The sequence below is a fragment of the Homalodisca vitripennis genome, chromosome 2 (assembly GCF_021130785.1).
Source record: "Homalodisca vitripennis isolate AUS2020 chromosome 2, UT_GWSS_2.1, whole genome shotgun sequence".
Lineage (NCBI taxonomy): Eukaryota > Metazoa > Arthropoda > Insecta > Hemiptera > Cicadellidae > Homalodisca > Homalodisca vitripennis.
In genome coordinates, this window is record NC_060208.1 from 65,572,076 (window position 1) to 65,586,690 (window position 14,615).

Genomic DNA, 14,615 nt, shown 5'->3' on the forward strand with positions numbered 1-14,615 from the left:
TTTTCTTCTGTTTTGTTTGAAATCCTTGGGACGTTACCCCAAGTTAGGTTTGGGGCAAATCTTGAAATTTTCAACTTTTAAAAAAACATTACTCCCTTTAGCTGACAACACTATCTCGAGTTTTTTTAACGTTCCATTTAGTTTTTTGTACCACCCCTGTTTAAATAAGTTTTCATGTTTTTTATTGTTGAAACCTGAAAATAAAATTAACTATTTTTTTTTTTTATTTATTTTAAAAAAATCTGCTATTTTCAACTCAAAAACGTTTTTCTCCCTTAATGGTTTTTGAGTTTTTATTTCATTTGCAAGATAACACACTCATGATTTGACTAAAATTTTTAAGGCCGTTTAAACCCGCAAAAAACCGAATGCTTTTGCTTTCCATTCAAAATTTTTGAGAGTTTTAAACCCTCGTACACTGTGGTCAATCAGTAGTCCCCTTCCCCTTTGAGAAAAATTTTTATATTAGGTTTTTTTTTTTTTGGGAAATTATTTACCATGATTTCCCCAAAATTAAACTCAAACTTTACAATAAAATCACTTTTAAAAAATTTACAGTACTTTTTGAAGTAAATTTAAAAATTTGGGTTTTTAACATTTAAACCTTTAAAAAGTATTTTCCGCCCCAAATCTTTTCATACAGCCAATGAAGTACAGGAAAAATAGCCTTTTAAAAAGAAAATCCCCAAATTTTAAAATTTTAAAACCACAAAATGCCCAAAATAAGGTAGACAGCAAATAGCGGGTAAAATACTCGTAACTGAATCAAAGCAAAAAGTTTTCCAAAAAAATTGTACTCCAAAACTTTGTTTAAACAGCCTTTTTCCGTCGCTCCCTTTTCTGGAGTTATCCGCATAAATTTCAGGGAAAGGGTAAACAATAACACTCCCTTAAAGTTTCGCTAAATTTTGTTTAAATTTTTTTGAGGACGTAAAGTCCCCCAAATTTTGTTTTTAATTTTTAAAATCAACTTTATTCCCCGGTAATTTTTCCCTTTTTTTTGTTTACCCTTTTTAACCCCCCTTTTTACCCCAACATTAAGGCCCCTTTTTTTTAAATTTTTTTTAAAAAAAGAAAATTAAGGAAAATTTTTTCTTTTAAAAAAGAAAGAAACTTTTCACAACGAAATGAAAATAACTAAAAAACAAAAGGGAAAAAATTTTTTGAACTTCCGAATAAATCAAGCAACCTAAAAATGATTTTGGGTAGGAACCAGAAATTTTCAAAATTTCCAAGCCCAAAAAACGTCACCATCACATTGAATGTGTTTTTTTTTGGTAGAACAATTTAAAAAGACTAACTTAACACACCGGGGATTTCACCCCTTTTCCCAAAATTTTCCCTTTAAGGGAAACCTTTACTTCCGAAACTTGAAAATTTTTGAAATAAATTTTTTAAACCGGTAAAAAACCTTTAAAAAAGACAAAATCTATTTTTAAAAAATTAAATACAAAAAAGTTTATGAAAAATTTTAGGACTTTTTTAACACTTTAAAACTGAAAGTAACAAAACCCGGGAAAGGGCAACGATTTGGAAATTTATTTTTTAGAAAACCCAGCGGATATTTACCCAAATTTCTTAATTAAAAAATTTCCTTTTGAAAATCCCCTATAAAAATTTATTTTTCTATAACATTTATTAAACATTTTAAAATTTATAATACTGATGATGTAATTTTCCCCACACATGTAAACATTATCTGGATCCAAAGGAGTAAAAAAACCACTCAAGTTTAAAAATTTATTATTAGTTTTTATTTGTTCAGTTCACGGCTGATTAATTTTCAAATTTTTAAAAATTTGCTAAAAAAGAAAAATATTTTTGCTTTTCTTTATGGATTTCAAAATTTAATTTTCACTAAAAGGTTTAGTAAATATGCGGTCCATCAACATTCTAGATTTTAGAAATAATCAAATTTTAGGTATTCAGCACTTTTAAAAAAATTTTAATTTAAGAACCCTTTCCGTAATTTTGAGATTAAACCCCAAACAAAAACCCCAATTAAATAAAACAAACAAAAAGCCCCCACTTTTTCCGGGAAGTAGCAGTTTATTCTAGAAAAAAAATTTTAAAACCTCTTTTATTTTCAAAAGAAAAACCCCAAAACCTTTCTGTATCTAAATACCAAGAATACTTAGCAAGATGGCCCCTAAAAACAAAAACGAAAAGATTTGAGAATCCGTTTTACAGATGCTCTTTGAAATAAAAACTAAGGGGGGGGCGACCGTTAGCGTATTAAAAGAAGGTTTTTAACCCCTTCTATTTACAGCTTTAAAAAAAATGACCCCCGCCGTTTTGTTTTGAAAAAAAAATTTCTGAGGGTTTAAAAAAAGTTAAAATTTTTTAAAGTTTTATTCTTTTTTAATTATGGGACTTACGTTATCCAAAGAAAAAGGAAAAAAGGGCCCACATTATCTATTAAATTCAATAAAACTTGATAAGGAGAAAGTTTTTTAAAAGTGTATTTAATAATTTTTATTGTCAGGGATTATCAACAAAAATTTTAAGGAAGGTGGCCCCAATTTTTATTTTATACAAATTAAATTTTATCTGGAAAAAATTTTTCAACAAAAACCCGAAAATTTTAAAAAGTATTTTAGAAATAAATTTAAAATTCAACTAATTTATTTTTACAAATTATTTTTAAAAATCCAATTTTTAAAATGGTGGCTATTTAAATTTTCGAAAAGAAATCTGGGTTTTTCCCAAAAAAAGTCAAGCCAAAAAAAAAAGTAAAGGATTTAAGCCAAAGAAGGGAAAAAAAATATTTTAAATTAATAAAAAAATTTTGTACAAAAATTTTAAATTTTAAATTTTGGGCCTTTTTTTTAAATTAAAATTAATTTTTAAAAACCCCCAAAAAAATTTTTTCTAAAAATTTTTTTTTAAAACCCCCTATTAAAACCCAATTTATTACCGGGGGAAAATTAAAAACCCTACCGGGTGGGTTAAAAAATTTAAAAAAAAAAATTTAAAATTTAAAAATTTTTTAAAAATTTAAATCAAATTTTGGGACAAAATTTACAAATGTTTTTAAAAATAAAAATCCTTTTTTTCATTAATTATTTTAAACTTTTAAATTAAAATATGTTTGGGATATTGCCCCAAAATTAATTTAAATAGAAAAAATTAGTTTTCACCGGGGAACCCAGTTTTTTTAAATTTAAAAATCAATATTCTAACCATAAATAAATAATTAATTTTAAATTAAACCCCCCCAAAAATTTTTAAATAATAAATTTTTTTAAATTTAACTTTGGTTCTTTTTAATTTAAAATTTTGTTAAATTGCCAAAAAAACTTAAATTTTAAATTTTAAAAAAAAAGGTAAACTTACCCATGGCCCCTAAATTCCCAAAACCCCCTCCCATTAACACCTTCCCCTACGCCTTCTTCCCTTAAAACTAATTTCCCAATTTAAAAAAATTATAGAAAATTTTTTAAAAAAAATAAAAAAAGCTTTTTTTTTTCCCCAAAACTTTTTTCTTGCCCTGACAAATTTTCCTTAACCAAAAAATAAAAAAAAACCTTTTGTCTTCTTACTTTTTTTTTTTAAAATTTGTAAACCGGCTATTAAAAAAATGTAAACAATTTTTAATTTTTAAAAAATTATTTCGGAAAAAAGTTTTAAATTTGAAAAAATTTAAAAGAATTTAAAGGGGCATTTCCCAAAATTTAACGCCCAAAAACCTAAAAGGTATAAATTTTCGGGGAGGGGGCCTTTTTTTTCAAAATCCCTGGGCATTTTTAAATGGAAAAAACTGAATTTTTCAAAAGCCAAGGGGCACCCGAAATTTTATTTAAAATTTTAAAAAAAACGAGAAATACTTTTTCTGCTTTGTAAATTTTCTGGGCGAAGGGAACAAGGGTTTTCCCCCAAAATTACCAAAAGCCTAACCGAAAAATTTTCACAAATTTTAAAAAAAATTTAAATTTTTTTTGCCAATTTGAAAAAAAATATTTTTAAATAATTTAAAATTTTAAAACTTTAAAATTTTTTTTTTAATTTAAATAAACAAAGGGGGGGGTTAAAAAAAATAACAAAAATTAATAAAATTTTAAAAAAAAAGTATAAAAAATGTTTTTTATTTAAATTTTTTACCTTTTTAAACAAACTTTCAAAAAAAAAAAGTCTTAAAAAATTTAATTTTAAAAACAATTTATTTAAAATTTTAAAATGTAAATTCAAAATTTCACCTTTAAACCAATTTTTAACATTTATTTTAATTTTTTTTACCTATTGTTATTAATTTTGACAAAACTTTAATTAATTTTGTTTAAAAAATTTTTTTATCTGTGAAACCCAAAAAAATTTTCAAATTTTAAAATTTTAAATTTGGGAAAAAAGAATAAAAAAGTTTTATTAAAATTTATTAACTACGGAAAAGCCGGGTTTGTGCCTTTTAAAAATTTGGGGTTGACGCAATTTTTCCCCTTAAAACAAGTAAACTAAAATTTTTATTAAAAATTTATTTTTTCCTTTTCATTGCGGAAAATTTTTAATTTAAAGTCCCCCTTCCCTTCCTAGTTCCCTTAAAAAAATTTTGGGTTTTTCCAATTCCTTATACTTTTGTAAAAAAAAAATTTTAATTTTTTTTTATAACCATTGGCCTTTTTTTAAATTTTACCAAATTTAAAAAGTAATTATAATTAAAAAATTTTAAAAAATTGGTCCAAAAAAACAAAACACCTTTTAAATAAAAAATTTCAAATTAAAATTTAAATTTTACGCAAATTTGAATTTATTTTTTTGGGAATTTAATTAAAAAAGTCCCCCATTTTTAAAAGTGATTGCAAAACAGTTTTTAATACAAAAAATTTTTCTTTCCCCTTCCCCACCCCCTTACCTCTATGGTTTTAAAACTTAAATACCCCTGGTAGTTTTCCAAATTATATATAAACTTAAAAAATTTTTTGGCCCCAAAATTTAATATTTTTTTTTTAACAAAAAAAAACAGCTGATAAAAATTGAAAAAAATTTTTCCCAAAATTAATTAAAAAATTTTCTCCAAAGTTAAACCATTTCGTAAACCCGGGGGGCCGGGAAATTCCCCCCCGAACGGGAAAGGGATAAAAAGTTTTTAAACCCCTTTTAAAAAATCAGAAAAACCCCAAATTAAAAAAAAATTAAAAGGGAAAACCTCCAGCCCTTTTTAGTGATCCTGCAAAAACCCACAAAAAAATTTTAAATTTTTTTTTTTATATAATAAAATTTTTAAGTTTAAATAAATTTTTTATTTTAAAAGGTTTTTTCTGTAAATTAAAAATTTAAAATAAATTTTTTAAAATTTTGGAAATTTAAAAACAAAAAAATAACGCTTTACTTTTTAATTAATGTTTTTTTGGGGAAAAAAGGGGAATTTTTCCGTTCTGTTTATAAACTTTCAATTTTTGGGTTAAAAAAAATTCCCTTTCACAAAAAAAAGGAGGTTTTTTAAAAGGAAATTTGTCCAAAATAAAATTAAATTTCCCGTCCCCTTTAATCTTCCAAAATTATTCCCATTTGTTTCTTTATTTTTATTTCAACTTTCAAATAAATTAGTATTTAAAATTTTCTTGTTTTTAGTACTAAAGGGGGAAAAGGGGGAGGGGCTTTTTTTCCAAATCTTTTTTTGGGTGGGTGGGGGTTTCAAAAATTTTAAAACATAATTTTCCTAAAAAAAACTTTAATAAAATCGTTTCTTTTAACCAAAGTTTTGTTTTAAAAGAAAGGAAACCCCGTCCACAAAGTTTAAAAAAAATTATGTAAATTTAATAAAAATAAAAAAAAAAAAAAATTTTCCCCCAAATTATTTCGCCCGGAAAAATTCCAAGGGTTTTGAAAAAAAAAATAAACCAACAAATAAAAAGCAGGGGCCAAAAAATCCCCCGCACCGAATTACCAAATATATTTTAACTTAAAAAAACCCTTAAATTTTTAAAAATAGTAAAAAATTTTTTTAAACAAAATTTTTTTTTTTGATAATTTAAAGGTTTTTAGGCATAATAGTTTAAATTAAAAAAAGAAAATCAACCTTTTTCGGGAATTTTTGTTTAAATTCATGTTTTTTTTACAAATTTTAAAATAAATTTTGGGTTAAATTTAAATTTTACATAAACCCATTTTTTTTTTTTTCTTTTTTATGGAAAAAGGGGGTTTGAGCTTTCAAACCCCAATATAATTAAAAAAATTTTAATTTTTTCCCGAAAAATTTTTGAAAAACCAATAATTTTGGAAAAAAAAAATTTTTTTAAATTTCCCCCATTGAAAAAATTTTAAAATTTTTTAAAGAAGAAAAAATGGAAAACCCATTTTGGTTAAACCCAAATCCCAAATTTGAAAACGGCGCAAATAAAGGGAAAAATTTTTTTTGGTCTTTTTGGTTAAAAAAAAAAGGTTTTTTTTGCAGAAAAAACAAATTTTTTAAAAAATTAAAGTTTTTTTTTTAACAGTAAAATTTAAAAAGGTTAAATTTTTAAAAAGTTAAAAAAAAATTTTTTAAGTTGAAATTTATAAAACAAAAGATTTTTCCGCTTTATCTTTAAAAATGTCCGGGAAAGGTTTTTATTTAAACACGCCCCCAAATTCCTTTTTGGGAAAAACTTAAAAAGTATTTTAAATTCCCTTTGGGGAAAAAAAAAATTTAAATTCAAAAATTCATAAAAATAAAGAAAAAGTAAATTTTTTGGGGGAAAATTGAAAGTTTAGGTTTTTAACAAATAAAGTAAAACAAATTTTTTTTATTCAAATTTTTTTTATTATTGGTTTTATTTACCAAAACGAAATTTAAAAACTTTATAAACTTTAAAACCCTTTTTCAAAAAATGTATTTACTATTCCCTTTTGATTTAAAAATTATAATTTTAAATTTTTTAAAGAACATTTTAATTTAAAGTTTTAAAAAAATTTGTTATATAAAAATTAAATAAGCTTAAATTTTTAAAAAAAATTTAGGCCCCTTTTAAAAATCGTTTCAAGTAAATTAACGAAAAATTTTAAGATTTGTTTAAAAAAGGTTGGGGCAAATTGGGAAGCAAAAGAAAACCTAACCCCCTTTCTTTTTTTGGGGGGCCCCCCCTTTCCCCCCTTGCCCCCGGGGAAACCCCCTCAGGGGAAAGTTTAATTTTTCAAAAAAAGCAAGTTTTAAAAACACCAAAATTTGAGGGAGAAAAATTTTAAACTTTGGGGGGAATTTTCCGAAAAAAAATTCTTAAATTAAAATCAAACCTTTTATAAACGGGCAATTACCGCCGCTTTTAAAAAATTTTTTGAAGTTGAAAATTTTTTTATAAAAATTAATTAAAAAAATAAAATTTTTTTTCAACTTTTCTATAATTTTTTTAATTTAAACCAGGGTTGAAAATTTTACCTAAAATTTTTTTCCATAAAATTTTTTTAAATTTTTTAATTTAAAATATTTAACATAAAAAAAAATTTTTTTTGTTTTTCTTTTTATAAAAATTATATTAAAAATGGGTTTTAAATTTTTTGCCGAGCCTTTTTAAATAAGTAATTTTTTTATAAAAAGTTAAATTTCTTTTGGTTTTTAGCAAATCTTTAAAACGTTTCTTTTTAAAAATATTTTAAAATTTTTAAAAAAAATAATTTTAAAAAAAAATTAAAATTTACCCCTATTAAATAAACCGATTTGAATTTGTTAATAAAAGCTTTTTTTCTACTTTGGGAACACCGATTCGTTTACGAAGCGGGTTTACTACATGGAACTTTGCTAGGCGTCAGCAAATTAAATTTACTTTGGGTTTTTTAGGGTTTGACCAAAAGCCAGCAAATTAAAATAGCAAAAAATTACAATTTGTAAAAAAATTTAGAATTTTAATGAGAGATTTTAACAGAAAAACTATTAACACATGTACCCTTATTCATATTAAAAAAGATAAAAAATTTCCTTTAAATGTTGGAAAACGTTTATAAAATATTTGATATTCAGCGTTTTCCTTCTTTTATAGAACCATAAATGTCCCTAAAAGGGACCTTCTTGTTATTTAAACACTCCCTATAAAAGCTGTTGTTGGGAAAAAATTAATTGTGATTTTTTGAAGATCCCTTGGGGAAAAGTTTTCTTTCTTTAAAATTTAAATTTTAAAGCATGAAACTTCATTTCAGCATGGGAAAAGGGAATTAGGGGATGGTGAAATGTTCAACCATTGGTTTGGCGGGAGCGTCTTTAAATTTCATACACTCAGTTAGAGGGAAAAATTTTTTTCTTTTGTGTTCTGGGGACCCTTTTCTTTATGATTCCCTGTGTGTCTATCTGTCGTTAGACATTTTTGAGTTTTAAAATGAGTGTAGTAGACTTAAAGGATTTTGGAGCTGTTAAAAAAGGGAAATGGGGGAAAACGTTTCCCTCCTTTTTTGTATTTTTGCAAAAATATTAGTAAATTTCATAATGTTATTCTTTAACAATTTTTTTCGTAAAATTGTTTTAAAACTTTAAAAAAAAATAAATTTAAATTAATTACCAATGTTTTTTCCTACTTTTCTAAAAAAAAATTGAGCCCCCTTTTCCAAAAAACTAAAGTTGGCAAAAAATTTTCTATAAGGGACATGAAAAAATTTGTGGCCCCCCTAAAAAAGGATCCCTCGGAAACACCTGAGGTAAAAAGAAGAAGCTTGCTTTTCCTCTCTCGGTTTCCCTTTTTGTGGGCGCCATTTTTTTGGGCCCCTTTTGGGCCCCTAAAAACCCAAAATTTACACCCGGGACCCCGTCGTGTCACCTTTTTTTCACCCCTTTCCAGGGGCCCAAAAAAGCAAGTGGGAAAACAGTTGGCAAAAGGAACTTCGCCAGGAAAAAATCAAAGCCGTTTTGGGGAAGATTTTTCCCTGTATAAAAACAAATTGAAAAAAGTTTTTTAATTAATTTTTGTATAAATTTAAAATTTTAAACTGCTTTTTAAATTTTTTTATTTTTTTAGTCGTAAAAATTTTTTTTTTTGATAAGAAAAAAACCCAACATTAAATACATATTTATTTCCTAAAATTTTTTTTTTTTTGGGAAAAACCTTTTATTAGTCGAGTGATAAAATTAACTCATGGAATAAGGAAAATATTTTTGGGAAAAAGTCTTTTTTACGTAGGTTTCTCTTTTTTCCAACCATTTTCTTTTAAGGAAACAAAAATTTTTTAATTTTTATATATATATATATATTTTAATATATATATATTTTTAAAAATATAAAAAACCAGGGGGCCTTACATTTTTTTTTAAATTTTTTTTTAAAATGAAAACCCTAACTTACAATTTATGAGATCCCAAGGCATATTTTTTAAAACATGGGGTTAAAACGTTTTAAAAAAAAATTAAAATTTAAAAAAAAAACTTAAATAATTATCAAAAAGTTAGAGAAAAAATTAAAACTTTTCTCTTTCAAGGAAGGTTTTTAAATTGGGCATCAAAAAACAACCATATAATGTTTATACGGGGTTTAGAAATTTTTTATAGATGTCGGGAAAATATTTTAAAACAACCGATATAGAAATAAAAAACCCCAAACTGTTTATGGTAAAAACAGTTCTTTTTAAAACTAATTTTTTAAATTTGTTTAAAAATTGTATTCTTAAACTTGATAACTGCGGAAATTTTTTAGGGTTTTTTTAATTTTTTGGGGGGTTAAAAAAAAAAATTGAAAAAGTTAAGTAATACAAAACTTTTATAAAAGTTAAATTTAAACTTTTTTAAAAAAATTTAACTTCATTATGGGGGTATACATTTTTCACAAATTAATTACTATTTTTTAAAATTTAAAAACTTTTTGGAATAAATTTTTTTATTTTTTTTTTTATTCTGACAACCCAATTATACACTTTGTATAGTAATATAATATGAATAAAAATTTAAGGGGGTTAATTATTAGGTTTTAATGTAAAGATAGTGATGATTGTTGTGTGTTTAACGAAAAAAAGAGATTGTTTTTTAAAAGGGTAATTAATTAGTTATTGTGTTGCATTTTTTTTAAACGTTTTGGGGAACTGAATGTCCTTTCCGATAATTACATAATTTTTAAAGGGAAAAATTTTTCATCTTTTTTGTGTTTAAATTTACTTAATTTAAAAAATTTGAGTATAAAGGCTTTCCAAAAACATATCTGTAAAAAAAGGGAAGGAAAGCTTAAGGGGAAAATAATTTGTACTGAATCTTACAGATAAAAATTATTATTCAAATTTTTCGTTTTTAAACCCCAGGAGAAAAAATAGTTTTTCTAATTTAATAAAAATATGGTGAATAGGACATATTCATCATGTAAAAACCCAAAAAGGGCCCCTTCCCTCTTTTTTTTAAGATTTTTCTTTTTTTTTGGGTTTTGGTTGTTTTCATTTTCAGTCTCTTGCAAACGGTGACACTTTGCTTTGTTTAGAAGCAATGGGGGAAGGGCCCGGAAAATTTATCCCCCCCCTTTCCCCGCCGTTACAAATTTCACGAGGGGGCGTTCGAGTTTTTGTGAGTTTTTTGTCCGGGGCCCGGGGGTGCAATTTTAATTAGAAATAAGCCTTTTCCCGTGAAAAAAGCAAACCGGGGTTGGGGGGGACGTTTGGTCCCCGAAAAGTGTTGCACACGCGCGTTTTGGGGGGTGTGTGTGTTGGGCCTCTGGGGGTCCCGGGCCCCCCGTGGGGGACTACAAAAAAAACCCATTTTTTTAACACACACATTGTGCTCTCGTCTATTTTAGCTTTTAAGCCCCAATCCCCCTGAGTATTTTGGTGTGGTATCGGATTAAATTTATTTTTAACGAACCCAATTTTTAAAATTGGGGTGTTGCCTTGTTTGTTTGCAGTGGGTTTTTTTTTTTGTCTTTAAAAATTAAATTTTAAATTTAAATTATCTTGTAACATAACGCCCTATGCCCCCCTTTCCCTATTAAATCAAAATTTTCCATTACACTTATTGTGAAAAATAATTAAGTAGTTTTTTTTAGTTAGGGGAAAATTCGTGTTGTTTACGTTTAACAAAAAGCGTATTTAATTTATTTTTAAAAGGGTCCTGTCCTTAAAGGGTGAAGACGTTGGAAAGAAAAAAAAAAAAAAACCAGTGGTAAAATCCCAATACAAAACACACAAAAATAACAAATATTTCACATGTATACACTTTAAACTCTAACTTTTGGGCCCCCTCGTCATTTTCCCTAATATTTTTATTTTGTTTTGCGTTTCAAATAGGGTTTATTAAAAAAATTAGAAAAAGTAATTTCATTTTTACATTTTAAATTTATTTGTAAACAAACCAAAAAATTTTCATAAATCAGTTTATATTGAATGGTAGTGTAAAGGAAAACTTCTTTCTTGTCCTATAAAAGTTTTTTAAAATTCTTAACAAAAATTTTGGAATTTTAATTATTTTTATCACTGGTTTGGTTCTGTTTAAAAAATTTAAATTTTGAAACTTTAGGGCCGCCTTAAAAATTTTGAGGAATTTTTTTTAGATTTAATTTTTTTGTACTTGGGTTTTAAAAGAAAAGTTCAGATCTAAACTTTTGGTTGATGTTTTTAAAAATTTTGTCGCCCAAATTTTAGAAAAATTCACACGCAAAATAGAGGTTGTTTATTTTTGAATAAGTATTTAGTTTTAATTAAAAACTCCTTTCTATACTTTTTTCTTTTTTATAGAATCAAATAAAATTAAGGGGGGACAGAAAGTTTAAATTTTTTTAATTTGGTTTAAATTTTATGGGGTAAGGAAAGGGTTATTTTCTCATTTGAGTTTAAAATAGTGATTTAAAGTTTAAAAAAAACCAGAGTAACCAAGTGGGTATAAAAAAGTTCGTATTTGGGGAATTTTTATTGAGCGAGGAGTTTTATTCGCAGGGAAAAAGCAACTTTTATTTAAACCTTTTTGGGTTTTAATTAGTAAAAAAACTACCCTGGGCGCTCACTTTTTTCCAAGCTAAAGTCACTGGGGTATACAGTTTTTTACTGTGCCAAAATTTTAAAATTTTAACCCACTTGCTGGGGGGGTTTTTTTTGGGTGAGCACTTTGGGGCCCAAATATTTTTTATTATTTGGGAAATTTCCCTTCGGGAAAGAGGGGAAGATGGGGAAATCATTTTTTATGAAAAAAAAAAGGATTGGGCCCCTTTTTCCCAAATCCCTTTTACAAATTTTTAGATTTTGGTTTGTTGGGGATTTTTGGTGCTTTTTCCCTTCGGGAAAAAATTAATCTTGGGGTTTGTAATATGAAATTTAAAGCGTTTTTTTTTTATCATAATAAGGGAAAATTGACATTAAAACTAATTAAAAATTAAGCTTATCGCGGATAAAAAAATTAAATTTATGAAATAATTTTAAAGGAGCAAAAATTTTCTATAGAGAAAAATCTTGTTTTTTAATTTAAAGGGTTTAAAACGTTTTTATTTTTTTTCCCCGTTCGTTTACAAAATTATTTCGTTAAAGATATGGGCGGGAAAGGAAAGAAAAAAGTAAAAAAAACCCAATCCCTTTGTTAGAATAAAAAAAAAGTTTAAAAATTTCATAAATCGGGTTTTAAATGATTTGTCAAAAAATTTTTTAAAGTAAATTTTCATTTTTCCCGGGTTGAAATTAATAAAATTTTTTTAAAGGGAATAAAGATAAAAATTTCCTTTAGTAATATTTTTTGGGATGAATTAATTTTTTTTCCCAAAAAAAAAACTTTCTCCCCCAAAAAATTTTAATTTGAAGAAAAAATATCTCTTAGCGAGTTTCTTGTTAACGCCCATCGAGCCAAAAATTTTACCAATGAAACAAAAAAATTTTTTAAATCAAACTTAAAAACGTTTGGGTTTAATATTTCTTAAAAAGCTCCCCAAAAATAGTTGGGGGGGTAAACCCCTTTTCCACCGTTTGTCTTTTCAAATTTTTAAACCCCATTGAAGTAAATGAAGTCAAATGACTGATTTTTTTAAGTTTAAATTTTTGGGAAATTAACTTTTCAAGGCAAAAATTTTGGGTTTTAAAAATATAAAGGAAACAAAATTTTATTCGATTTGAAGACTGATTTTTGGGGTGATTATAAAATTATTTTTTTAAAATAATGAATAAGGGACATCGACAAACTTAAATCAACGTCAATTTTTTCAATACCCCGTCCCTACTTCGGTGGAAAGCTCTAAGTTTTCCCCCCTAAGGCCCGGGGGTTCGAATTGCGTTTGAAATTTTCACGAAAACCCAAATAAAAATTTGAGTGTAGCCTAAAGTCCCATAAAAACCGGGGGTTCCCCGCTGGGACTTGCAGGTAATTCAGGAAAAATAATTTTTCCCTTTTCGCAACTAAAATTGGCTGCCCTTTATTATGAGTTGCATTTTTTGCCTTTTTCTTTAATACACCACTTGAAAAATCCCCCCATGGAGAACGTTTGTTTTCAAAAATCGGGGGAAGTCTTATTTTTAAAAATTAAATACTTAAAATACCCCCTACGCATCGGTGTTTGGAGTGATATTAAAAAAAAAATTTAAGATTACAAAAAGATTTTTAAGTTAATTTCCTGACCCTTCCGTAATCATACGTTTTAATTTTCCACCTTTTTAAAAATTTGGCCTTCATTAATTGAACCGGAGCCAAAACTCAACCCCGAGTCCTCACAAAAAGAAATCTGAGATTTTCCCAACCAAAACCAACCCCGCGTTCCCCCCCCTTTTTCCCCTTTTCTCTCTTTGGCAGTGGTTCCCCTAAATTGGGAAAAACATGAATACGAAAAAAGAGGGAAATGATTGGAAAACCCTAGGGAAAGGAGTTCGGTTCCCAATTAAAAAATTTTTATTTTTTAAAAAACCCCTTTTCCCTTTGGGGGGTTTTTTTACAAACTGTGAATATCATGAAATAATTGTACTTTTTAAAAACTGAAATAATTTATTTACTTTTTGTTACCAAAATGTACAAATTTTAAACAAAAGCTGTATTAGAATCTTTTTAGAATGTTTTTTAAACCGCCCCCTTTTTTAAAAATTTTTTTAAAATCTTTCCTTCTTTTTCCAACTAAATTTATTGGGCCCAAAATAGGTTAGCTCCCGGCCCGCTCATTGGAGCTGGGTTTTAAAGTTTAAAATTGAAGTTTAAAATGCTTAAATTAAATAGGAATTCTTTTTAAAAATTTCCTTATTGCTTCAAGATGGTAATGTGACCCAATTTTAAATAAATTGGTAATTAAAAAAAAAACAGAAAACGATTTTTTCATGAATAAAAATTTGGTTTTTTATAGTTTTTCCCCCCCTTTTTAAAATCTATTTTTTATGTTAAATAAAAATTTTTAAAAAACCTTTTTTTAAACCCTTTACTAAAAAAACCCCGAAAAAATTTTGTATAAAAAAATAATAAATAAAAATTTTAAAAAAAAAAAATTTCAAAAATTTGAAAAGTTCATCTTTTTTTAAAAAAATAATTCTACTAAAATCTGCCTTTTTTTTAAAGGTTTTTTCCCAGCTTTAGAAATTTTTAAAGGCATAAGAAGAAGAAAAAAAATTTTTTTTAATACTACTTACTTCTACAATTTTTTAATAAAAAATTATACTAAAAGGCCCTTTTTAAAGCCCGATTTTCGCTTTTTAAAATTTAAAAACCCCTTAATTAAAACCCCACAAAAAACCCAGTTTAAAGAAAAAAAAGGGAGGGAAAATTAAAAAAACCCTTTTACTTTGTAATGGGTTTTTAA